This window comes from Lissotriton vulgaris, chromosome 8 (genome assembly GCF_964263255.1).
Source record: "Lissotriton vulgaris chromosome 8, aLisVul1.2, whole genome shotgun sequence".
In the NCBI taxonomy this organism is placed as follows: Eukaryota; Metazoa; Chordata; class Amphibia; order Caudata; family Salamandridae; genus Lissotriton; species Lissotriton vulgaris.
The window spans coordinates 696,373,323-696,383,163 of NC_141696.1; positions in this window are offsets into that span (position 1 = coordinate 696,373,323).

Here is a 9,841-nt window from a genome sequence, read left to right on the forward strand (position 1 = left end):
AGATACGGTACATGCCATGATGTTACTGCAAAAGGCCGACATGTTTTGTTGGGGAGAAAAAGAGAAAATGACTGTACTGCATATTAAGTGAAAATGATATGATGTATTTACTATTGTGCAGTCGAGAATAAAGAGTTTATAAAAAAAAAGAATGTTTCGATAGTTTCATCTTCCTTTTGTACTCTTTTCCCAAAGTTATATCTTTCCAATATAGTGCTAACCTTGGGAAGATAATGTAAATCTAGCTTCCGAATACTAATTTCATATTCATTTAGATTGATAGCTTCAGCAAGAGGTAACTCTGGAAGATGATCAAATACATCCTACCCTTCAGACCCAAGGAAATGCAGTAAAAGTACAGTTTTCCTTTCTGCACTCAGTGAAGTGCCACACACCTTGGCGTAACGTTCAAATACACTTTTCCATTTTTTCCACTTAATTGGTGGCTCCCCTGGACTTTCCAAAACAAAAGGTGCCACTGTAACATTCTGCATGACCTTTACAATAAGTGTATACTAATGCTAACAAATAATGTGCAGATACCTACTAAGCAATAAGAAAGCAAGAGTTATACAAGCAAGAAATAACTTACATTCAATCACATTTTCTTAATTATGTCATAGCAGAGCAAAATAAAGTAGAAAGAACCATTGAAATGTCAACAAAAGTAAATGCGACTTGCTATATGCTATGGAGAAGCATTATGCATAATAGTTGCATAAATAAAATTAAATTACATAAGCGTGCAAGTCGCTTTTGATAGTTGTAATGATGAGATATTAGAAACAACTCGCTAAAGAAATAAAATATTCAAGGAACAACTTCAATCGTGCAAGTCGCTGTAGAAATTGATAAGAATTGAGGACCAACCCCTTAGTGAAAATGCAGTTTTAGACCAGTATATCCTTCCTGTCAACAAAATATTGGAGAAAAATGTATATATATATATATATATATATATATATATATATATATATATATATATATATATATATATATATATATATATATATATATATATATATTCCGAACGGTCCACTCCAATTGCGGCTAGACAAACGACCAGCACACCATGCCTTGAGTATCAGCAAAAAAGTTATTCACGCCCCTACCCCCACAACAAGTGATTCAAGCGGCAACCGCCTGTACCTTAAAGAGAGTCCGACTCTCTGCTGCTGTTGGTCGAGTGCAAACCAAACTGATGGACACATCCTGGAGCTTGCATATTTACGCGGCCGTCCTGCCGCGGGGTTGTGCACCTCCCCGAAAGAAAGGGGACCACTCGAGGAGAAGACACCTCTTCGAATATGTGGGGTAACAGCAGGGATTCAAGACGGACCCCCCTGCCTGAGTCCATATCTGCATCTATAAGAACTACCGCTCCCACAATGCTCAGCCAACATCATCTTCCCATTGGAGGGCGTGCATTGTTGAAATTGGGAGCGCGAATCTCCGTGAAAGCCTCTGAAGAGAAAGCTGAGGAGCTTTCGAAACGCGTCAGGCACACCTGCACGGAGTGATTCAAGCGGCAACCGCCTGTACCTTAAAGAGAGTCCGACTCTCTGCTGCTGTTGGTCGAGTGCAAACCAAACTGATGGACACATCCTGGAGCTTGCATATATATATATATATATATATATATATATATACATTTTGTTTCTGAGCAGCCCCTGATAATTTGGAGGGGTTTCGTCAAGGGGGGGCCGAGAAAAAAGGGGGGTCCCAAAACACGTTTTTCCCATTCATTTTTCCATAGGGCGTTTGGCCTCACTTTTAGCTCGAACGGCTGAATGGATTTGCACAAAACTTGGCAAAATTGTAGGGACTGTTAGCCTGATGTGCCTTTGCTGGGTCTCAATATATGTGCTCCAGTGGATTTTGAGAAATTAACGTTTTAAAAAACAGATATATCTGTGACAGCGTCCCGGGTAGCGCTCCGGTTCGTGTACTTTTCGCGTAACGGAACTTTGCCAAGCGAAGCTGATTGGCTCTCCGGTGTCTGTCAACATTCTAAACAGTCCGGAGCGGCCGCCCTCTTGTCTCTCGGTAGGATCGAGAGACAAGAGGAGGCCAAAACGAAGGGTCAAATGACCATAAGGGGGCATAGTAGATCCTCCCTGACCCCCTAGGTTTGATGTGGAGGCTTTAAAAGGGCCCCGCGGGGCAAAAAAATAAAAAAACGTTTTTTTTGCGTGGGGTGCGCCCGGTCCGCGCACCGAAAGCGGTCCGGGGAGCGTACTATAAGGAAACAAGAATGATAGACTTTTTAAATATTGTATGTTTATTGATTGTTCGTTTTGTTGGTTTTTTGGGTTTTTTTTTTATTTACGTAGCAACATGTAGGTACCAATGCAGAGTCTAAAAATAAATAAACTCTGTCTCCTTTGTAGATATCTTGCAAGTTGTTTCAGAAGTTATTGTGGTATATGGAATTCATACCATAGTCTGTCTGGAAAGCTGAAACAATATGGAGGCAGGAGATGATAAAGAGATGTTAAATACACATTGGAGATAATATAGTTGGAGAAAGGAAGTAACTATGAGCAAACTTACTATGTAACACAAAAAAGTTGTACAGTATATTTTAAGTCTCACTTTATATTATATCTATTTTTGGTACTATTTCATAATTTACATATAAAAAAGAATAATGTCTCAAACAATTTTTAATTTTAAAATTTAAATGTATTGTTCAGATTTTTCAAAATCTAAAAGAATTTGTAACATCAATTCATCAGGTACGTCCTCCTTTTCATTCTTTAATTCTTCGTCTAATGTGTTATCCAAAAAGTCATTTTCATCCTTTTCTTCATTTGGAATGTTTTCAATATTTATTTGAAAGGAAATATTATTTTCTTTCTGTTGTGCTTCCATTTTCTTGGTGTGAATTGCATAAAAAATAAAAATATATCAGTAGAGATAGGTTACTGTTGGGTTAAAGTTTAGGCAGGTACTTGTGAGTTTTTAACAGTGAAGCTATCTTTGGGCACTGTATGGATTCAGGCAGGAAGTAGAACTATTACAAAGTGCCTGTGATGAAGACTAAGTAAATTCATAATTATACCATAGAAGCCTAACTCAATCCATAATTGTAACAGAGAAGCCTATCTCAATCTCTAACTCTTACAGAGGGACAGTATATAACTATCTGAAAACGTTTTCACAAATTCCCATAACATAGTTCTCATTTCAAATTTTTAAAATAACTTCTTACCTTTCAAAAAGAAGTTTAATTTGTCAGTGAAAATGCTCTTGAAATGTACTTCAGGAAGTAGTAGTCAAAATGGCTGTGTTTCTCTCTCTTTCTTTATATATATTCAGGTACATAACCAATCAAATGTCATGATATAATAGTAGAAATTGAAAGTAACATTTTAATTGGTTGTCAATTCCAACACTTCATATGTGTTTGTGGAGTAATTTACCTCAGGGAATTTCGAGAGGTCTACATGCTAAATGGCTAAATGGAATTCCAACCAAATTTGTGAAAATGGTAGGGATTGGTATGTAGTATGAGCTAATGTATAATTGGTGAAAGTGTCTCCAGTGGTTTTTCTGTAAATTACTTTCCCACCTTTTTTGAGCGAGTGCTTGTCAGTGCGTGTCCCGGTACGCGAACCTGCAGCGTTACGGGAGTCCTCCATTTTGTGTTTCGGTAAAATTGAGATACAAGATGGAGGGTAAATAATGTTCAGAATGGGTAGAAGGGGGCACGGTAGACGTATCTTGACCCCCTAGGTTTTCTGAGGGTGGCTGAGGAGGCTCATATATGTCGGAAAAAAAAATTGAATTTTTCGCGCTGTTAGCTGCCGGTACGCGAACCGGGTAGCGAACCGGGAAGCGAACATAAGTGAAAATTAGTGAAAAAAGGTACATTCGAAATTTCAAAAGAGTAATTAAAGTTAAGGTAGCTCTGAAAAGAGCTTTTGGGTTCTGTGTAAGTTCTAGGTACTTATAAGTAGGTACCAATACACAGTCTTAAATTTTGTATGAAAACTCTGTTCCCCTCATCTGAGAAGTGCACACCATCTCCTCTGTAGATATCTTGCATGTAATAACGCAAGTTATTGTTGTAGATGGAGCCCATTCCATGGTCTCTCATGTAAGCTGAAACAGACGTATTTACATGCTTCCTCGATTTCTCAATTTGTGGACAAAATTGATTGGACCACCTCCATTGTTGTCTTTGGCATATATTGGAATATACCAAGGCAGTTTGAGGAAAAAGTGCCATCAATTGCTCAAAGGTGTCCTTTAAGAGCATTTCCAGACCTACCCCAGTCAAAGTGCCCAAATCATTTCCTCCACAGTGCACTACTATGAGGTCAGGGTTTGGCAAATGTAAAAAGGTTTTCACCAATGGTATCAATTGGTGACATTTCAATCCTCTTTGGCCAATCCATTTGATTTCCACATTTTGTAAATTGAGGTTGTGTAAATTTCTGTTATCAGCATACCTGTGAGCCCAGTGGATGTAGCTATGTCCTAGAATCCAGACAGAAAACATGGCGAGAGGAGGTTCTGCTGCAGTCAGATGAAGTATGGGAATGAAATGGCAGTTGAAACAGTAGAGTTTGTAAAGAAAAAAACTGTGGAGTTTGAGTGCTAATGATTCATTAGCAGTGATTGGTGGATTTCCATTGCTGAAAACAGAAAGTTAGGGTGCATGGATGTGTTCTTTGAAAGATGTAATTTGGATGGTTAATAAAAAATGATGTTATAAAAGATTGCAGTGGTTTAGCAGGTGTACTGAGAGTTCAGAGTTCATTTGAAACATTGTTGTGTGAACTTGTAAACATGAGAGGTCTGGCAGGTGGTAGTTGCTTTGGAAAAAGGGCAGAAAGGGCAGAGGGGGGAAGGGTGTTGATTTGAAAATAGGGAGGGAAGAGTTTTGATTGGCTGACATGAGAGATATGTGTGATGAATATCTGCATTTCAGTGCCTTTGTTGGTTCCAGCCTCTGGAGTGCATACCTTTTGTTCTGCTAAAGAAAAATTGGTTTGTTTCTGAGACTGTTTTAAAATTCAAAAAGCATTTGTAAAGGTGAGTTATCGTTTCTTTATTTTAGATAGAGACTAGTATGCTTTTTTGAGAAAATAAGAAAGCCAGCTGTGCATTTAAAATGACGTTTTGAGTCAAATGTTTGCATTATGTTTTCAAAGAAGATTTTGCATTCTTTTACCAATTGTAATTGCAGATAATGTAAAGTATTAGTACTGACAAGGTGTGGTTGTACATAGGAGCTGTGCTGTGTTTTCAAATTATGATCAGAAAATCTTTTTTAAGGAAAAGGAATGCTTTTAAAAATTATGAGAATTTATTTACTTGCGATGTGACTCCTGCAATGCGTGGTTTTTGTGGAACAGATGCATGATGCATCTGTGTTGTTATTGCCCCATGCTGCTCTACAGTGTACATGTTAAAAGTGATGCATAAGTGGTGCAAGGGCCTTGTAAATACACCCCTATGTGTGCTTAGCCATTTCAAGTCACTTCCCCCTGGTTCAAGGGCCTTGTAAATACGTCCCCATGTGTGTTTGGTCATTTGTAGTCACTTTCCCCGTGGTGCAAGGTCCTTGTAAATACGCCCCCATGTGTGCTTGGTAAATTTTGATTTTGATTGTTTGAGTTACATAGCCATGTTAAAAGTGATTGAAAAAAAGGTGCAAGGACCTTAAAAAAACGTTTTCATGTGTATTAGGGCATTTTAAGTCAGTTCCGCATGAATGTAGGTATATAATTGTTTTACATAAAAGGTTTTAAAACGTTTTTTGAAATCAATTAGGTTTCTTGATATGTACTGCTAGTGTTTCATAGGTTGTTTAGGGCATATTTACAAGGCCTTTGAGTCCCTTTGATGTCATTTTTCCAATTTTAATTTAAGACATTTCCCCTGGAGCAAGGTCCTTGTAAATACGCTCCCATGTGTGCTTGGGTAATTTAAGTATTGATAGGGTGTGCTTCTACATAGGATTTAGAGTACATCTGCACAATGAGATAAGTAAGCTGAAGAAATACAGGTGATGTGATTGTTAAATGTGCAAAAATATTTGCACGTTTTTCAATTATATCACTTGTGTTTCCTAACATTACGAATCACATTGTGCAGATGAGGTTTAGGCGTGTTCAGGGAGATAGTGGAGGTCTGGCCTTTGTTCAAGAGTGCAGTGGACATGATTCACTTCATTGGTAGGCCTGTACATGTATTATCACCTCTGTACTCTTCAACAAGCCTAATTTTCATCTGCAACCCTGTGTAAGCCTCACCTCCAACAAACTTCTAGACAGTCCACACCTTATCGTCATCCTGAATCAATCATTTAAAGTGTTAGGGACAGATTTATGATGGCTGTGCGCCTATTTTGTGCTGCTGTTGCGTCACTTTTATAATGCAGGAGAGATTTTCAAGATGCACCATGTTGCAAGATAGCAGCCGCGGGTCGTGGAGGGAGTTACGGTGGGGCAGGGAGGCGGGGAGGGGGAGGGGCAGGGTGGAGGGACCTAAACACTGGCATATATATTATTGCAGGTAAGTACACAATTTAATGTGCGTCAAGTTTCATGTGGGCTTTTTGTTGCAGGGTGGGCAGTCATTTGCATGAAAGCCCTGTAATACTATCACTATCACAGTAAAATTAAGAAGATTTCACTGAATCATCTTTATGGCATTGCTGAATCAAATCCTTACTGTTATTGATTTACTGTTTGGTAATAGTGGTTAATAACATTTTTTATTATATTTTACCACAGATTCAACTGCAGATTATTTAGAAATTAGACAATGCCGTCTAAGGATAGAATCCGAAAGGCTACGAAACGTCAAAGACAGCAGATTACTAAATGCTTGCAGCAGTCCTCTACATTAAAATCACCTCAACGCACGAAGAAAGCTCCGGGTAAGAGAACGAAATCATTCCTTAGAAACATTTGTAGAAACAAAAGTATAACTACAGAACATGTTTTAGTCCAGAAAAAGAGAGCCAATTTAAATGGAAAGGAAAGGCCAGTCAAAAAAGTTTCTGCTAGAGCAGGAGATAACTCTGTGCATGGCAGTAGAAGGGAAAATACATTCAGGGACATTTGTAGGCGAATGTTCCGCAACAGGGTAATTGTCAATTTGCTAAAACAATTTAAGAAAGGCCAACAGAAAGTGGCATTTTATAAGAAAAAGAAAAATGTAGAGAAAATTATTGATCAGGCTTTCGAAATTAAGCGAAAGTTATTTATTTTGGTAATTAATAGAATTAGGAAACTAAACAAGGTAATTTATGTTTTCAAATCAAATAGTAGATGGAAGAGAGTAGTTAATCGAAGTAATTTTTGTGAAGTTTTCTCAGGAGAATGGATGCATAGTTCAAATAGTGAGGCATTTTTTAATGAGGAGAGCTATTTTCAGGACAATGATTTGGTGCATGCAGTTGACAGCAGTGGTCGAGCATATGAGGTAAAAGATGGTCGTCCGGTTGAAAAAGAAAAACTTGTGTCTGCAGATGCAGAAGAGGTGTTAAGTGATGAGATTTTAGGGAGACGTCCTAAGGGACCAGTGTACACCTGGAAGTGTAGTTCTATTTGCAGTGTGCGACAGGATTCCATCAATTTGCTTTGTGATTTTGTACGGACATTTAATAAGAAAAGTTTAAAACAAAATATAAAGTTGTTGCAAGAATTAGATTCTTGCAGAGTGAGACAAGTGACAGGTTTGCATGGTCATTCACTGGCTTGTCTTTCCAGGAGAGTATGCTAGAGTGTTTTTCATCATTTCAGGATGCTAGCAGTGCATCATAATAAAGTGAGGAAATTAGTTAGAATGTTGTATTATGCTAAGAGTCCAGCAATTATGCTTAAACAATTAAGCAGTGCTCTTTTGCATGGTTCTGAAGTAGATGTGAAGAATATTTGTCAAGAAATTGAGTTCTGTTACTTTGCTGGTAAAGAGAACAATGTTGAAATTGACCCACTAGAAGAAGTTAATGTGGAAGAGAGTGTACAGATTTTCAGTATACATAAGTTTCACAAGGAAATTTCCACGTTTATGGTGAAATCAAGTGAGAGGCCTAATTTCACTTGTGTGTGTTGTCGGCGGACTTATTATAAGAATCAGACTAAGTTAGTGGATTTATATGCAAAAAGTGATATGGAAAACAATAGTGAATGGAAGGATTTTGACACATACTTGATGGTAGAAAATTGTTTTGATTTGGGAGCGGACCAACGTATGTGTACTTATTGTTATAACAAATTAAACCAAAACCAGATGCCTGCTTGAGCGGTTTATAATAATCTGGAATTGGTTGACATTCCTTCTGAATTGAAGGATTTAAATACTTATGAATCTATTTTGATTCAAAGTGTCCATCCCTTCCAGGCTATTGTACGAATGGAGCCAAAGACAGGGAAATTGCCTCCATCAGATTTACAGAGAGGATTAAAGGGAAGAGTTGTTTATTTGCCTTTAGATTTGAAGAAAAACATTAATACAATTGGAGTAGAGAAAGTGGAAGAGGAACCTCTGGTTATCATAGTTAATGGTGTTCCGACAAAGAGTAAGAAAATCTGGCAAGATTTAGTGGATGTTAGGAAAGTCAAAAAGGCAACATTGTATTTGATAAAAAATAATGAGTACTACAAGAATGTATGTGTTGCAGAAGAGGAAGTAAGTGAAGAAGAAGACAGCGATTTGTGTGCTGGACAAATTGAGAAAGTAGAAGCCTCTAAAAATGAAGAAATATATGAACATTATAGTGTTCATCCTTTGCAACCCAAGGAAGTCATGGGGAATGCTATTGAGTTGTTTCAAATGAAACAAGCCTAAGGGAGTCCCATTAGTGTTTGGGAGGAAAGTTTGGAAGCTCGATGTTTCCCACAGTTATTTCCCACAGGTCGAGGAGGAAGATATGATGAGCGACCTGTTCAAATTCCTGCTTCAGCATACCGGACTTTACGATTGTATGCAGAAGATCCTAGGTTTCGTCAATGCATTCCCTATTTGTTTCATCTACTGTTTGAAAGTGATCTCTCTGGATTGTCTTATGCAGTGAACCACATCTTGAAAAGTGGTGTACAACTGCGAAATATCTCGGCAAGGGACTTTATGGATAAAGTCAATGTGCAAGACAGTATTTTGGATTCTCACCTGATTAATCTCATGGCTTGTCAGCGTGGTACTAATGAGTATTGGTACCGCCGTCATGGTGACTTAAAATGTATGCTGAGGAACTTAGGAACTCCCACATGGTTCCTCACTCTCAGCTGTGCTGAGTATGGCTCGGAAGACTTACTTGAATTTCTACGAGAGGCAAATGGAAACATTGAAAATATCGAATTCAAGACACCCGGAGAACTGTGCTCTTTGGATCCAGTGAATGTATGCAGATACTTCAATCATAGATTTGAAGCTATGATGTCTTTCATCACGAACAAGAAAAATCCACCTCTTGGAGAGGTGTTGGATTTCTTCTGGAGAAAGGAGTATCAAGCAAGAGGTGCTCCTCATATACATGTGCTGCTATGGATCAAAGATGCACCCAAATTTGGAACAGATCCGGATGACTTAGTGATGAGTTTCATAGAACAGTATGCTACATGTGCTGTTCCAAAGACAAACGAAGATAAAAGTCTAAGAGAACAAGTTTTACGGTTTCAAAGCCATCATTGTGGAAAGTACTGTCGTCGTAAATTCAGAAACAAGGACAAGTACTACACCTAATGTCGTTTTGCATTTCCACGGTCGGTGATATCAAAAGGAAGAGTTAACAATTTGATGTCTTCGCTGCGACATAATGTGACGAGGAAATCACCCAAAAACACATACAATTTGAAAAGAAACAAAGAGTCCAAGTACA